Below are 15,364 nucleotides of genomic sequence, written 5' to 3' on the forward strand. Positions count from 1 at the left end.
TCCTCTGGAGAGATTGGAGGTTTCAGATAATCCCAGGTTTTCAGAGGGTCCTGCTGGTCCTCAGTCTCCCACCTACTCAGATGGCTATTATTTCAGCCCGGAGTGAGGTGTCTCTGCTGCCTCCATGCCACCCAGGGTCTTGCAATGTTCAGGGGACGGGCAACGTCAAGGGCTCAGGAAGTCACCTCCTGGTGCCTCACCTTCAGTCTGAACCTCAGAGCCCTTTCAGGAACCACTGACCTTTCTCTTTATCTCTACACGAGTCTCTGGAAATCTCCTCTTAATCCAGAGGAAAGTCCTTTTGCTCTCAAACACTGTTGAGCTCAATAGATTTTTGGAAACAAGAGTGGGGTTGCAAATGTCCCCAGAGGCAGAGAAGCAGCCAGGGGGCTTGCTACGTGCTGGAGCGGGGCCCGGGTCACAGGGTCAGGCCAGCACCAGCTCAAAGCTCTCTCCCCTGCCACCTTCGTAAGTGCACAAGCCATCGCAGGGAAAGGAGTGTGTCTCCTCATCCCCGAGGGGACCCCTGTCCCGTGCCCGGCACTCTGGGAAGCATCAGGAGAGAACAAAGAGCTGAACCAAGTGCGAACCTCTCTAAGAGTCCTTCCTCTTGAGCAGGATCCTCAACGAGGGGTAGTTCTGCCCCTCAGGGCCATTTGGCAATGTGTGGAGACATTTTAGGTTGTCATGGTGGGATGGGGAGTGTCCCTGGAATCTAGCGGGCGCAGGCCAGCAGCACCCTACAATGCACTGGACAGCTCCCCTCGCCCCACCACAGCCGGGAATTCATCTGACCAAAACTCTAACAGTGTAGAGGACAGGACATGAAAACTGTCATTTAAGACAGAAGAAAGTGACAAGAGGACCGTGTCAGCGGCTCATTCAACCAAGATTACCAGAGGACTGTTACCTCTGACCAGGAGGACCATCCCTGAGAGTCTTCCCACAGAGGAAATGACCTGAGGCAGCGGGAGCTGAGAGTTCAGCCTACACGATTCCAGACAGCCGTTGTCTGAAAAGTCGGCCGGGTCTCCGGGCCGGAGATGCCCTAGTGTCGAGGTCCTGCCAGAGAAGGGCCTTCGGTGCGGGGCAGGGTGCGGGGCAGGGTTAGGAAGAGGAGGATCTGTAGGGAGTCACTAACTCTGATTTCTAACTGCTTGTAGGGCATGGAAAAGAAATGCTCACTATGCGCAGCCCGGCACTCTGGGTGGCAGAGACGCCAGGAGCCTCGGGCCCAGCGTCCCTTCTCTGGTTGTGGGTGAGGGAGGGTTTCCCCCTCGCCCTCGGGTGTCTTGACATGGCTGTGTCCTCCTCTCGGAGGGGCGACACAGGGCCCCTGCCGCCAGCCTGGCTCTGCTCCGGCTGCAGCGCTCTTCCTGCCCCTGCAGTGACCTTCCCGGCCCCACGGAGTCACGGCTCTGGGACTGCCACGCTGGGGGTCCCACCACAGGACTGGCAGGCAAACCCACATTCATCCCTCTTCCTCGCCTCCCTCCCCACAGCCATCCGTTCTAGAAGTTTCTCAGGGCTGGGGAGATAGCTCAGCTGGTAGAGTGCTTGCCTTGCAAGCACAAGGCCCTGGGTTCGATCCCCAGCATCCCCCCCAAAAAAACTAGTCTTGATCTTTTCCGTTTCAGTCCTGTGTGGTCCCCCCAGCCCCAGTGCCTCCGAGAGACAACTGTCACCTGTTACCTGGACTCTGGCAAGAGCCTCTTCTGTGGTCCTTCTGCTTCGTGCCTGTTGCCTTCTACTTTATTCTCCACCTAGAAACTGGAGTGATCCTTCCAAAATGTGCCAGTGAGCATAGTTTATTATTGCTATTCCAGCCATGACTTGTGGAGCATTTACTATATATTAGTCACAGTGCAGAGTTCTTTACATATATAATATATTTTAAAAGCTCCCTAAAAACCCTATGAAAAAAATACTCTCATTTTCCCCTTTTCACAGATAAGGCAACTGAGGCACAGAGAGGTTAAGTATCTTGTCTGGGGTCACACAGCCATTAAAAGGGAATGCCTACTCAAATGTTACTTCAAAGATTCCCTAAATTCTGAACTTTGGGACAAAATGCACACCTTTGGCTTGGTCACAGAGTCCTTTGCAACCCAGGCCCCATCTCTCTGTCCAGATTCATCACTTGCCATGCTCCACCTGACCCCCTAAGCTTGAGCCTTGAGGGGCCATCTACCGCTCCTCAAAGGTGTCCCTGCATCCTGTCACTCTGTCTTTGTTCAAGTTGCTTCTTTCCCCAAGGTGCCTCCTTGTCCAGTCTGTCTGGAGACTCATCTCTTGAAGTTGACTTGAGAGGTGCTCCCTTCCCGCCCCAGACCCAGGAGCACTGGGCTCCTCCCACCTTTGGGCTCTGCCTTGATCAGGACCCTGAATTATGACCTCGTTTGTCACCACGGGTGAGCACGGGGCCCGAGTCCACTTGTCTGCATGTGCTGTGCTCTGTGAGCGTCTGTGGCCTGATGCGTTCCTGCCGCCCGAGAGGGTGCTTCTCCCTGTCCCCGCAGTGTGACGATGACGGGGTGTGACGGCAACGACCTCAGTGGGAAGAAGCCTACACTGACGCCGACTGGGGCGTGGCTGGGGAGCAGGGGGTCCTTGAGCCTGGGGCAGCTTCTCCAGACCCCAGGGAGCACGGGAAAGGCTGAAAGAGCATCCCGTGGGCTCTGGGTCCTCAGGCTGGGCGGGCATGACGCAGTGGGGAGTGGCAGCTGGCGGTAGAGGCGTCACCTGAAGCCCTGCGGCCTTGCCGGTGGGATCCCACCCCTCCGGTCCCTCTCAGGCTCTGTTCCAGGTCGTCCCCAGAGGCCTTTGCCTGGCCTGGCTTTGGTGGGCAGCAGGCCGCTTGGTCTTGACTCTCTGCTTGGACGAATCTGCCGCTTGGACTTGAATGTCCTTAGGAACTAGGATGTGGAGGTGGCCCGCAGGGAGGACTCAGATTAAGTCACGATTTCAGTCCCAGCTGTGTGGAGCGGGACTTGTGGAACCTGGCTGCCCGTGTCCCCAGCCTCCCGCCCACACTTTGCCAGCTGCAGGCTCAGCTGACACTGCTACAGGACAGTCAGGGTCCCCAGACCCCGCGGAGCGTCCCCCGCCACGGCCCGGCCGCCCACACCTGGCTCATCTCTGCCTGACCCTCCAGCTGCACAGGGCAGGCCCGCCTTGCGGGACATCCCCGCGGGGCCCACAGGAAGGGTATGATTGCGAGAGGCCTTCGAATCGGCTTGTGCAAATGATGCCATCTGCCCTCCTCTGTCCCCCTGAGCCCTTTCTAGGGCCTTCCCCACAGTACTCCCCTGCCTCAGATTCACATCACGGTGGTTGACGTGTGTGCCTCGGCCCACCCCCTCAATCCCTTCCCAGTTTAGGAACAAAGGCCGAGCTGTGGATGTCGCTGATCTTTGTATTTACTCAGCGCTGAACAAGTCCGCTCCCCGGACCCCCACCCGCCACGGGCGCTGCACACGAGTCGAGGAGACTGGGCCCTAGACGCGGGCGCGTAGCACCCCAGCAAGCATTTGGATTCTTACCCGGTGCTTTGTCACTACTCTCACCTGGGGGCAGGCACTCCAGGGGGTCTGGTGCTTACACAAGGGAAGAAGCAGGACTCCTGGCCCCTCCTGTCCACTCCCGCCGGGCTCTCGCCCCCTTTCCCTCTTCTTCAGAACACCCTCTTTCATCCCTGACCTGTCTCTTCAACACACCCTTTGTAACCCAGCCCCAGGTCACCCACTTCAGAAACTCAGCCCAGTCTGAATTTTTAAACGGGCTTCTGCTACAGGACACGGGATTATAAACGCCTCAGTATGAGTCCGTCTGCCCCACTGACCACGGCCCTGCCTCCCTGTGTCACGCGCATTCCTTCCGGGATCCAACAAGTGCCTTTGGAATGCCAGTCACGTGCCAGGCACACTGGCAAATAACCCGTCCTCGTGGTGGCCAGTCTCCACGGAGGCCCCGTGAGATGCATCTGCTGGCATTCACGCTTTTACCAGGTCCTTCGCTGGATCGGGATTGGTCTACGGGATGGTGGAATGTGGTAGAAGTTAGAGTCCTCTCTGTTGTGTGGTATAAGACCAGATCATCAAGGCAAGTGCGATTTCCTCGCGCTCTTAGACTGCCTGCTCTCAGGGAAGCCAGCTGCCGTGTCAGGAAGATGGTCAAGGTCAAAAGGTCCACATGAAAAGGACCCGCTAGGCAGCAACTGGCAGCCGTGTGAGTGAGCCACCTCGCAAATGGACCCTCAGGTTCCGCCAAGCCTTCCCACGCTGGAGTCTGAGGTATGGCCTCAGGAGAGATGCTGGACCCCAGCTGGCCAACTGGGTCACCCCCAGATTCCTAGTCTGTTGACGCCTTGACTATGGTTGCCATGAACAGCTCAGTGTTGGGATGACTTGTTATGCGGCATGAGACGGCTCGGTAGACCTACCGTCATGGAGGATCTATTCGTATAGAGTTTATTCATTTAACCAACACCACCAGGTACTGGGTACTGAGCTTATGGTGGCAAACAAGATACAAGAGTCCTTGCTCTCAGGACATTTATGCTTCAGTGGATAAATATGCATGTAAATTTTATAATCTTAGGCCATATTCATAAGTGCTAGGGATAAAAGGAAACCAAGCAAGTTGGGTGAAAGGGAGGGAATCGAAAGTTAGATTGTCTTATACTTTCATCTTCATCTCAATTTTACTCTAAAATCTTTTGAAGCTGGTAGTTTATCCCCATTTTACAGATGAGAAAATTGAAGGCCAGAGAAGTTAAATGAAATAGCCAGTGTCACACATTGGGATTTAGCTCAGCCAGAGTGTAACCTGGCCCCCCGGGAGTCCAAAGCCCGTGCTTTCTGCAGTACGCGGGGTTGACCATTTGAGATTACAACTTCAGCCTTCACCCTGGGGCTCAACCTTCACCACAGCCTGCACTTGACAATCAACGAGGCGCTTGTCACTCATTGGTGAGATGAAGGCGTGCAAATGACATTTGGGTAGGAATATCATAGGCTGGCCAGGTCTCCACTTTCTCTGGGTGTATGGCCACCCACTCCTAGACTGGATATATCCACTGAGGTGTCCCCTGAGCTGTAGCTGTTTATGAACAGCCGTGCCCACTGCGCCAGCTCCCTGTTGCCCACTTGGCTTGGCTTCCTGCCTCTCTGGTCCACTCCATTTGTTCTACACAAAAGGAGCTGGGGTTCCTGAAGCCAAGCTCACTGCACGTTCCCACCTAGCAATCTTCACTCTCCTGATGCTTCTTGCGCTTTCCTTTTTGTTATTCTTGTTTTCCTTCCTTTCGTGTGTACAGACCACTAGATGGAGATAGACAAATACGTGCTGATACTTACCACGTGCCAGGCTTTTCCTGCATGATTTTATGGAACCTTCACAACAACCCGTTGTGGAGGTCCCAAGATTTTCCCTCATGGAGGTTAAGGCGCAGGGTCAAACCCACATCTCTCTGAATTCAGACTTCATTCACTTGCCACGATCGCACACAGAGCTGGAAGAAGTTAGAAGGTGGGTGAGTTCCAAGGTTGTCTTTTTCATTCCTTTGTCCTGGGGCAGAGCTGAAGCCAGATTCCCTCCAGAAGGTGATAACTAAACTTGTTAAACTAGTCCTAGAGAAAAGAGGAAGAAGAAATCCACACCACCCCTTGAATAGCTCATCACGGTGTGCTCAAGATTCGTAGGTTTAACGTTCTTATTAATGGCTTACTCAAATCTCTCATTTGATAAATGTTGGAGTACCGACCAGGTGCTATGCCCTGTGCTGTGATAAACTTGGCATGAGTTATGGAAGTGCAGACCCCTGCACCAGGCAGGCTAGAGTCACGGATTCCCACTAGGTGACGCTATGCTGAACCCTGAGAGGTGCCAGGCAGCACCTCTGGAGGTCCTGACAGATGAACAACATGTGCGAAGTCAGGGGATGTGGTTGAGAATGGCTTGCTTTAGCATATGAGCAGTGTTGGAGGGGCAAGCAATAGGATTAAGAGATGGGCAGGGGACAGATCAGTGCCAAGGGAAGGGATTTGCTGTCTATCTGGAAAACAATGTGGGATGACTTAGGGTTTTTGGAAAGGTACTGATATAATCAGATGTGCATAGTAGTAAGGATGATAAATGGAAAAGTGTAGGCGAGAGATGGGAAGATACCTAGGGAAGAGAAAGAGAGGCGGATGAGCTATGTGGTGATTTACAAGTGGCCCCATGAAGACTTGGCAACTGCTTAGGTGTGGGGAGAGAAAGAAGGAAGCTGAGGCTGATTCACCCAGGCTCCTGGTTTGGGTGTGTGGGCAGATGGTGTGATGGCTTGAGATGGGAATCAGGCCTAGGGGAAAGGTATTGACATCTTCCTAGCTCCCGGCTTCTAAGGGCAAACTTATTTCAGATGAGTGAATGGAAACTCAAGAAGGTGACCTGATTTGCTCAAACCCCAAATGGCCAGAATAGTGCCAGAAGGGGACTCAAACCTGGATCTTTATATTTCTGGAATAATTTTCCCACACCTACACAGATTTGTTTTGTGAAGAATGTAAGGAGTATGCTTTTGGTACATACACACAAAGCTTGTGTATGCCACTTCAAGGGATCTGCAGTGTAAGGAAGCTTCAGCATGTCCACACAAATTAGTTTGTATGTGCCAAAGCAAACTTTCAGCTAAGTCAGCCTGCCATTTTTATATTCATTCATTCATTCAACAAGATTGATGGAGCACCTACCATGTGCCAGGCTTGCGGGGTTGCAGTAGTGAACTGACAGGTGAGGATCCTGCCCACACTGAGCCTATAGTCTACTCAGGAAGGCAGGCAACAGACAAAGCCACAAACACATATGTAATATTCAGCCAGAGGGGTGGGGTCAGGAGCAAGAGTGTGGGCGCCATTTTGGACAGGGTGGTCAAGAAAAGGGCCATTTTGTATTTGATCACAATCAGAGCAATGAAGGGGAATGGTATAAGGATCTGGAAAATGAAGGTTCCCAGTAAGGAAACTTCAAACGCAAAGGCCCTGATGCAGGAATAATAAGCTCAGATATTCAGGAATCCCAAGAAAGCATTCCAAGAAAGGAGTCAATGGGGAAGAGAGTGGTAGGAGATGAAGTTAGAGCAGGGACCAGATCCTGTAGGACTTTGTAAGACATGGTCAGTAGTTTGGATTTATTCTAAGTGTGACAGGTAAATCTTGGAAGTTTGAGGCAGGGCCATGATGATATTGCTTATTTAATGTATTTAAAACATACTTTTGATTTCAAGATAAATTCACATGCAGTTGTGAGAAATTATACAGAGATCCTGGGTGCCTTTACCCACTTCCTCCTAATGGTACCATCTTGCCAAACTGCAGTGCAGTGTGATACCCAGCTTATCTCTTTGTGCTTCTAATTTGCATTTTCCTGATGGCAAAATGGCAATGATGTTGAACATCTTTTCATGTGCATATTTACCATCTGATTTCCTCTGTGGTGACATGTTTGTTCACATCTTTGCTCATTTTCTATTTTTTAACTCTCTAACAGCTTTTTTATTGTTCACTTACGAGAATTCTTTGTTATTCTAGACACAAATTGTCAGTCAGATATATGACTTGCAAATATCTTCTCCTGGTCTGCAGCTTGTCTTTTCAACCTAATAGGCTCTTTCATTGAGCAAAAGCTTGATTTTGATGGAGTCCAGTTCATCCGTTTTTTTGTTTTATGGATTGTGCTTTTGGTGTCCAGAGTTCTTTGTCTAGCCCTAGAGTGGGCCCTCCTCCACTGGTTGTCTTGGAAAGTAGAGGAGGACATTGACTTAAGCAATGGAAGGTACTTCAGCCACAGTAATGCATTTTTACTGCATCACCTTGGCTTCCCTCTCGTGACAATTGAGTAAGGAAGATATTGTCCCCTTTTACAGAAGATACAACTGAGGACTAGAGAAGTGCTAGAACTAACACACATCTCTGATAATGAGAATGATAATTCTCCACTATCTACCTCAGATTTCACACCAATTACTGCTTGTGATTGGTGGTTCTGAAAGTATAGACCATGGACCCCTGGGGATCTCTGAGACTTTTCAGGGGATCTGCAAGGTCAAAGCTATTTCTCTAATAATCTATATTTGCCTTTTAGTGGTATTTAAATTTAACTGATGGCACAAAACCACGGACAAATAAAATTGCTTTAGCATGAATTAAGGCAGTGGCACCAACCTACACTGCTGACCATTGCTTTCTTCACCTTTCAAATACTCATGGGGGAAAATAGTCAGTTTCACGTTACTGTGAAAATAAATGGAAAGTACCCAAAAAGCACTCTTGCTGCCTATGGAAATAAGGCAACTATCTTGCAAAAAGTGCTTCTGCAATTATTTGAGTCGCAAGCTAAACTATCCACCCTCCCACCCTCCGCCACATGCAATACAAGTTTTGCTTGAGTGACTGATTGACAAACCATAGCAATTCAGGGCTCATGGGTATTTGGAAGACATTTTCTTCACCAAGGAACAAAGTGAGCCTGTCATAACAAAGGAAGCATCAGTGCTTGTTGCCAGTGACAATTTTTGAGCTTTTGAATGAAAATTAGAATTTTGAGGAAAAAAATTTCATTTGCCATTATGTGCTTGGAGCTTTCAAATATTTAAAGATGCTTTTGATGATAGTAGTTGTGGTAGTATGAGTGGGTTTTTTTTTTTTTCTGTTACATGAATAAATGTGCTCATACTTGGAGAAGCTGAATAAACCAGTTAACTCATAATTTCCAAATGACCAGTGCTTAATGGTTCAAATCAGCATGGGGTAAAGACCCATTCAAAGTGTAAGAAAGTTCAGAGGGCTTTAATGTGAGGGAATATGAACATTGTATTGATATGGCTTCAGATTTCACATTGTAACTAATCTTTAGCCAACTTTCCCTACTGTGTTTTTGGACCTAAAAAGAATATCCACAATGATCTCAAGAGGCTCTTAAAGGACACCTCCCTTTCTCCACTACCTAGCTGCATGAGGCTGGACATTCTGCCCATATTTCATATAAAGAAACATGTTGGAATAGATGAAATGCAGCAGAAAAGATTGAAGTCTCTAGCTGTCTTCCATTAAGCCAGGGATTAAAGAGGTAGGGCCAGTCTGTACAGTAGATGTTTAAGTTAACAAAGATTTTTTTTTTTTTTTAATTTCTACTGTCACAAAGATCAATAGGTACAACCCATATAAACAAAAGCTCTTTTAGGTCTTCAGTAATGTAAGTGGAACAAAATGTGAGGCATTAGTTTCAGATTTTCATCTCACCCCAGGCTTCCAAACCACCCTGAAGTAAAGGATTTACTTCCAAGGATGGCCGAGTGGTCTCAGGGGTTCCGAGGATGGCACGTGCCCTTCTCATCTCCTTCATCTCTTCTCCTTCCTGATGGAAAGAACATGGGCTTTGAAGGAAGCAGATCTCAGCCTATCTCAGCCCTGCTTTTAGCCAGCAAGGGGACTCCACGCAAGTCTCTTAGTTCTTTGGTCTCTACAAAGTAAGAAATAAAAATGTCTGTCCTTCCTTACCAGGATTATCTTGAGGGTTGACTAGCACCATGGAGATAAATCAAAGTGCTTATGCATATAAGTAATAATCATTTCCCAAGAAAGGAAGTACATGTACATGTACGGTCATTCATTGAATAAACATTTTCCAAAACCATGATTCAATGGGTCTTGAAGGTAAAAAAAAAAATAGTCTGCGGTGTCGGCCTAAAAGAAGCTCTCAGCCCAAGGAGAAAGCCAAGCACAGCACTCGCATACAGTGGGCTGCGGTAGATCTTTGGAACCTTTACCCAAGTTTTCCCCAAGTGCCCACTCCTGCCTCTGGCTGCCTCGCCACCCCTTTCTCTTTATTTACTACCAGGCCATGTTGCCTTCATGCCTCAGTGAAGAGGAGATGCAGAAGAATTGGAGGAAAAGGGGAGTGTGTCTCTCCCCGAGGAGACTCGAGGCTTGGAAATTATGAGATGAGACCAAGTAAGGCTCCTGCTCCGAGACCAGGAAAGAGTCTTTAAGGTCACCCTGAGGAGAAATGCCAACAGGGCTGGAGGGGCCCGAGATGAGGGGTCCCAACCTGGAGGAACCAGGCAGGGAAGAGCCAGGTAGAGCCAGTATTCAAAGACCCACTCGCTTCTATTCCAGAAAACAGAGTCTAACAGGTCCGGGGCTCCCTGGAGACTCCATGAGCAGCGGCAGCCTGTGCTGCTCCATACCTCAGGATGGACAGGCTGCCTGTGCCCAGGAGTTCCATGGCCTCTGAGCCCAGCATCCACCTGCATGTGATCTCAGATAATCAGCAGAAGTGGTGCTCACATGTGTCCACAGACTTCAGTCAATCACATTTTGATGAATCGCATATAAACAACCTCTTTTAATGGCCCAAGTCCCTGTGTACAGTAAAGGGGTAGAAGAACAAGCCTCATGGCCTTACACTTGGGTATTACCACATGGAACCGGCCTGGGATCTCCCCCTGTTACCAGTGGGATACACACTCCAGCAGGAATGAGAGCAAGAAGCAGCCAGAGGACAGAGGAAGAAGCCACTCATTCTTCCAGGCTTTCCGGGGAAGAAGTGAGCGGGAGGCAGAAGGTCAGGAAGGCTTCAGAGAAAAGGTGACATTTGCACTGCGTGTGGGTGCTGGGCCTCTGAAGATGAGCCATGATCACCTGCTTTTTCCAGTTCTGGAAGAGAAGGCTGCTTCCCAGGAAAGGGGGACATGTGGAGAAGGTACCACTGAGCACCTCAAGCGGGGCCGACACGGGAAGCTGCGGCTTGAGAACAGTTCCCAGTTCACACACCCTCCCCCGCCAAATAGTGATTGATAGTCCCTGTGCTAGGTGCTGCGGTGGGTGAGGGCAACACAGCACTAGAAAAGTAACGATTTGAGTTTTAAATATATGTTAGCCAGTTTCATTCAGGAGGTGGTGTTTTAATCCCCAATTCACAGATAAGGAAACTGAAGCTTAAGTTCTTACAGCTTGTTAAATGGTAGAAACAAGATTTGAACCCATGTCTATATCCTACCTTGATTTCCAACTTGAATGGCTTAGAATTTAGTTGGGTACTTTAGGAATAAATGCTTGAAAAGGTAACTAATGATTCAGGAGGAAGCTCCCACCGTCTGGGAGAGGGGTCTTTGCTGTTTCCTCATGGATACCTGTGTTTATTTCTGTTGGCAAGCCCTGCTGATCTACCTTCGCACTTGCGCCCTGACTCTAGCCAGCTCCCTTGCATCTATCTCCACCCCAGCAGCAATCCAGGCTACCCCAGCCTTGGCACTCGAGTGCAAGGTTTCAACAAAAGAAACTTGATCCCTACAGTCATGTTCCCGACTGCCTGAGAGTCCACTAACTGCCCCTTAAGATCCCCTTTTCCTTCTGCTATAACAGTAGAACTTCCAGGTTTTGGCCAACCTTGTAGCTGCATGTGGTCATGTGACTAGGTTCCGACCAATGGGATCTGAGCAGAGGTGACATGAATCACTTTTTCTCCAGCCCTGAAAGGGAAATTGGGTGACTCCACCATCCATCCTTCCACTGGAAAGAATGGGAATGTCGTAGTGAGCTGGCCTTGGACCACATGAATGAGGTAGAGGCAGCACACGGGGATGGCAGGATGAGTGACCAGAGCAGAGCCACCCTACCAACTCCAAAGAAGTCAACTTCCATTTTGCCTTTTGGAGTTTCATATATATATATATACATATATATATACATATATATGTATATATATATACACACACACATACATGCATATGCATAAATTCTAATAACAGGAAGAAAAACAGCGAACAAACCACCCAAGAATTTAAGTACAAGTTATAACAAAGCAATGAAAGAAAGAGTCCTTGAGCATGCAACGGGGAAGGTTGTTCTCACTCAGCTGTCAATCAAGGACGGCTGCTCTGAGGAGCGCAGGTACCTGGGACTGCTCAGTTGTGTAGGACTCGGGGGAAATGAGAGGTGTTGTAAAAAAGTACATAGGATTCTGTGGCCATAGAGAATCTGGTCACTGATGGATCCCAACAAGGACCCTGTGGGCACAGTCCCTGTGCTCCAAATCTTCCCTTAGTCCTCAAGTTCACAATCCACTCCTCCACCCACAGATGCTGCTGCCTGGACCTCAGGAACCTGGGGCTGAGAAAGCACAAATGAGTTCTTCCAAATAGCATTTGAAAGGATGGGTCAGGGGTTTCCAGAGAGATCTGGAGGACATGGAAACCTTTCAAGAAGGGTGACCCAGCATTAAGCTAGAGAGGCTGAATCTGCAATTGAGTCCCAATAGCAAGTGTGGGCCCTGGGAGTGGAGCCTGTGGGGTGGGGACATGAGAAACCCAGGAATGGGCTAGTAGGTAAGGAGCCAGAGAGTTGTACTCCAGTGATGCTCCAAGGGTTCAGATGTGACCTGGTTGGTTGCCAGTATATGTTTGATTGGGGACTTTTGATGTAGCAGGTGGCCTATGGGTTCACCACCATATATAAATGCATGCTAGGTACGGAGACAAATAACCTCCCACAGAATCTCACCTAATCCTCACACACTGTGTCCATAATGTGGATATTATCTCCATTTTACAAATGAAGACTCTGAAGCTCAGAAAGGACAAGATAGTTGCCAAAGTCACCAAGTGGATAAAGATGGGCTAGCAGGTGATTCAGGGCTTGTCTGGGCCTCCCTACCCCCACCCAAGCCCCACAGGGAACAGGATGCATATGACCTGTCCAGAGGACCACTTAAGCAGGATCTTGCCAGCCTTTGGCTTGGTGACCAAAGATGGAGGTATTTGGTTTGGCTGGCCAGTGATTTTAAAAAGTTAAATGAATTTGAATGTCTTTAGTCGGGGAAGGGACTTTGTCACTGATTGCAGTCTCCTGCACTTATTCTTTCATTTATTCCCTACCTGGCCCTGGATGGCATTTGAGTTTTAATCAGGACTCCATTCTAGAAAAACCTTTCTTTAGCAATGTAAGCCAGTTGAGGGAAGGCTTCCAAACCTTTTTCTGATACATTATTAATCCCTAAATATGACTACAGGGACGTGGTGCCTAAACATTTGCCTGACAACTTAGGTATCTAGTATGTCTGAAATACACAAGCCTTTCTTCTAACAGGGAGGGTAGCCCATGTCAGCAAGGTCCTAGCTTCATGAAGTAGCCATGATATGCCCACTGCCAGTCTGCTAAGAAAGACTGGAATGGAGAGCCTTTCTGGGAGCTCCTCAGGAGAGAAGCATTTGGGTTTGCCAGAGCACAGCACAGAGGCCGTGGGACCCACTGAGGTGCAGGTTGGCCACGTAAGGCTCAAGGGAGCAGGTGGAGCTGACGATTTCAGTCCTCAATTTCCCACTCCACGCCCTCCCTTTCTGGTCTGGCGTTTAACCAGATACAACCATCAAGCTCACAGTCTCCCTTGCAAAGTGTTGGCCTCTACACCCCAGCAGCTTCTGGAAACATGGCATGCAGACCCCTGTCTTGCTACCTAGGGTAGCAGCCCTCTAGTTCACAGGACTTTGAGTCCTGTGCTTCCAAGTTGCCATCGTAAAGGAAGCCATTTTCCTAAACTCAAAATAATCATGTTTTGGGGCTGGGGTTGTGGCTCAGTGGCAGAGCATTTGCCTAGCACGTGTGAGGCACTGGGTTTGATCCTTAGCACCATATAACAAATAAAATAAAGGCATTCTGTCCATCTATAACTACAAGAAAAAAATTTTTTTAAAATAACCATGTTTGAAGATGAAAGCAACTATGCTAAAAATAAAATTTAAATTAAAAAAAAAAAAAAAAAACAAGATAGGGCTAGAGTTGTGGCTCAGTGGTAGAGCACATGCCTGGCATGTGTGTAGGCCCTGGGTTCGATCCTCAGCACCATATATAAATAAATAAATAAATAAATAAATAAATAAATAAATAAAAACAAGATAAATGTAACTTGTCTATGGCAGGTCTAGTGAACAAAAACTATTATGGGGGGCTTTATGTTCCACGAATGCCTTCAAAATAAAAGTTTAGAAAAAGAGAAACCGTGAGATTGGGGGTGGAGTCAGGAAGAGAGCAAGCTGCCCTCTCAACAGCCGGGTCAGCTGATGCAGGGAGAGGGTTCGCCCTCACCCCAAACTCACCCCTGGGGAAATAATTTATGCTCCAATGAAACAGGCAAGAGGGGCGGGGCTCCCTGGCTCATGAAATTGTGTCTCAGAATTCAGGCAATGACAGCAAAGGGAACATGATTTGCCCAGGGTTGCGGTCTCATTGCCTCTGAGTCAGTGATTTCTGAACATACTGCTTCCCTGCGTCTGTTTTGAATTTCCTCCTCCCTAACGTGTATTTATGTCCCACTTGTTAAAAGCTGACAGGAACAGTAGCTGGCTTTATCTGTTTCCTCCCAGAGCCTGCTGTCATTTACTGACCTCCTCAAGGTTTCTTTTTGCCATCAAACCAGAGTCTATGAAGACGAAGGCAGGAGAGAGGTAGTGGCTTTAGGCTTTATTGAAAAGCCAGGCAACCAACCAGCAAAGCAGGTGATTTGATCCTGAGTATGTGGAAGAAGTTCAGTAAAGCTGTTCATTTATTTGTTTATTCCATTAGGAATCTATTAAAAGGCTACAGTACATCCAGCTGTATGCCAGTAGTAGGAACGCAACAAGAACAAGATACTGTTCCTGTCCCTCAAGAACCTCAGTCTAGTGGAACCTGTAGACAAATCAACACTCCATTGACCTTGAAGAAACCCAAATCGCCCAGATATTCACAAAAGAGATCAGTGTCATAACCTGACTGTCACTGTTGAAAAGGATCTTACAGGTTTAGTCTAAAGAAGAGGAGGGCATGGTTTCTGCTGACTTGATTTGATTGGGGTTATCAGGGTGTTCTGTATGGGGACCCATAAAGACAAAGCAGGGCTTTGGAAGAATAGTCCCATTTACCCAGAGATCACCAAAGGGCCTCCGACTCTGGCTGTAGGCATGTGTTTTGTGCCTGATTATTTTACCGCTGCTCAGAGGTCCAGGGAAGAGTGAAGACCTCTTGCGTAGTTAGCACAGAGACACTCCTTAGCTCCTAAGCTATTAGAAGGACCCTCCCCACATGTCCTGCACACACAGTGGTGGCGGTCTTGGAATCACCTATTTGGAAGATGATCAAGAAGAGTCAATGCTGCCCCATCAAGCAGGGTTGGTGCTGCCCCAAAGCCTGAAGGCTGGGGACTAGGGATAGTGAATCAATACCACCCAGGGTGTCACTCTCCTCTCTAGCACCCCTGGAAGACGCCAGTAACTGATCAGACCATGTGATGTTGACCAACTGAGTCTGAGAATAGAAATGACTATTTTCTCAATTCTCTGTGTGTGTTA

This window comes from Sciurus carolinensis, chromosome 1 (genome assembly GCF_902686445.1).
Source record: "Sciurus carolinensis chromosome 1, mSciCar1.2, whole genome shotgun sequence".
NCBI lineage: Eukaryota > Metazoa > Chordata > Mammalia > Rodentia > Sciuridae > Sciurus > Sciurus carolinensis.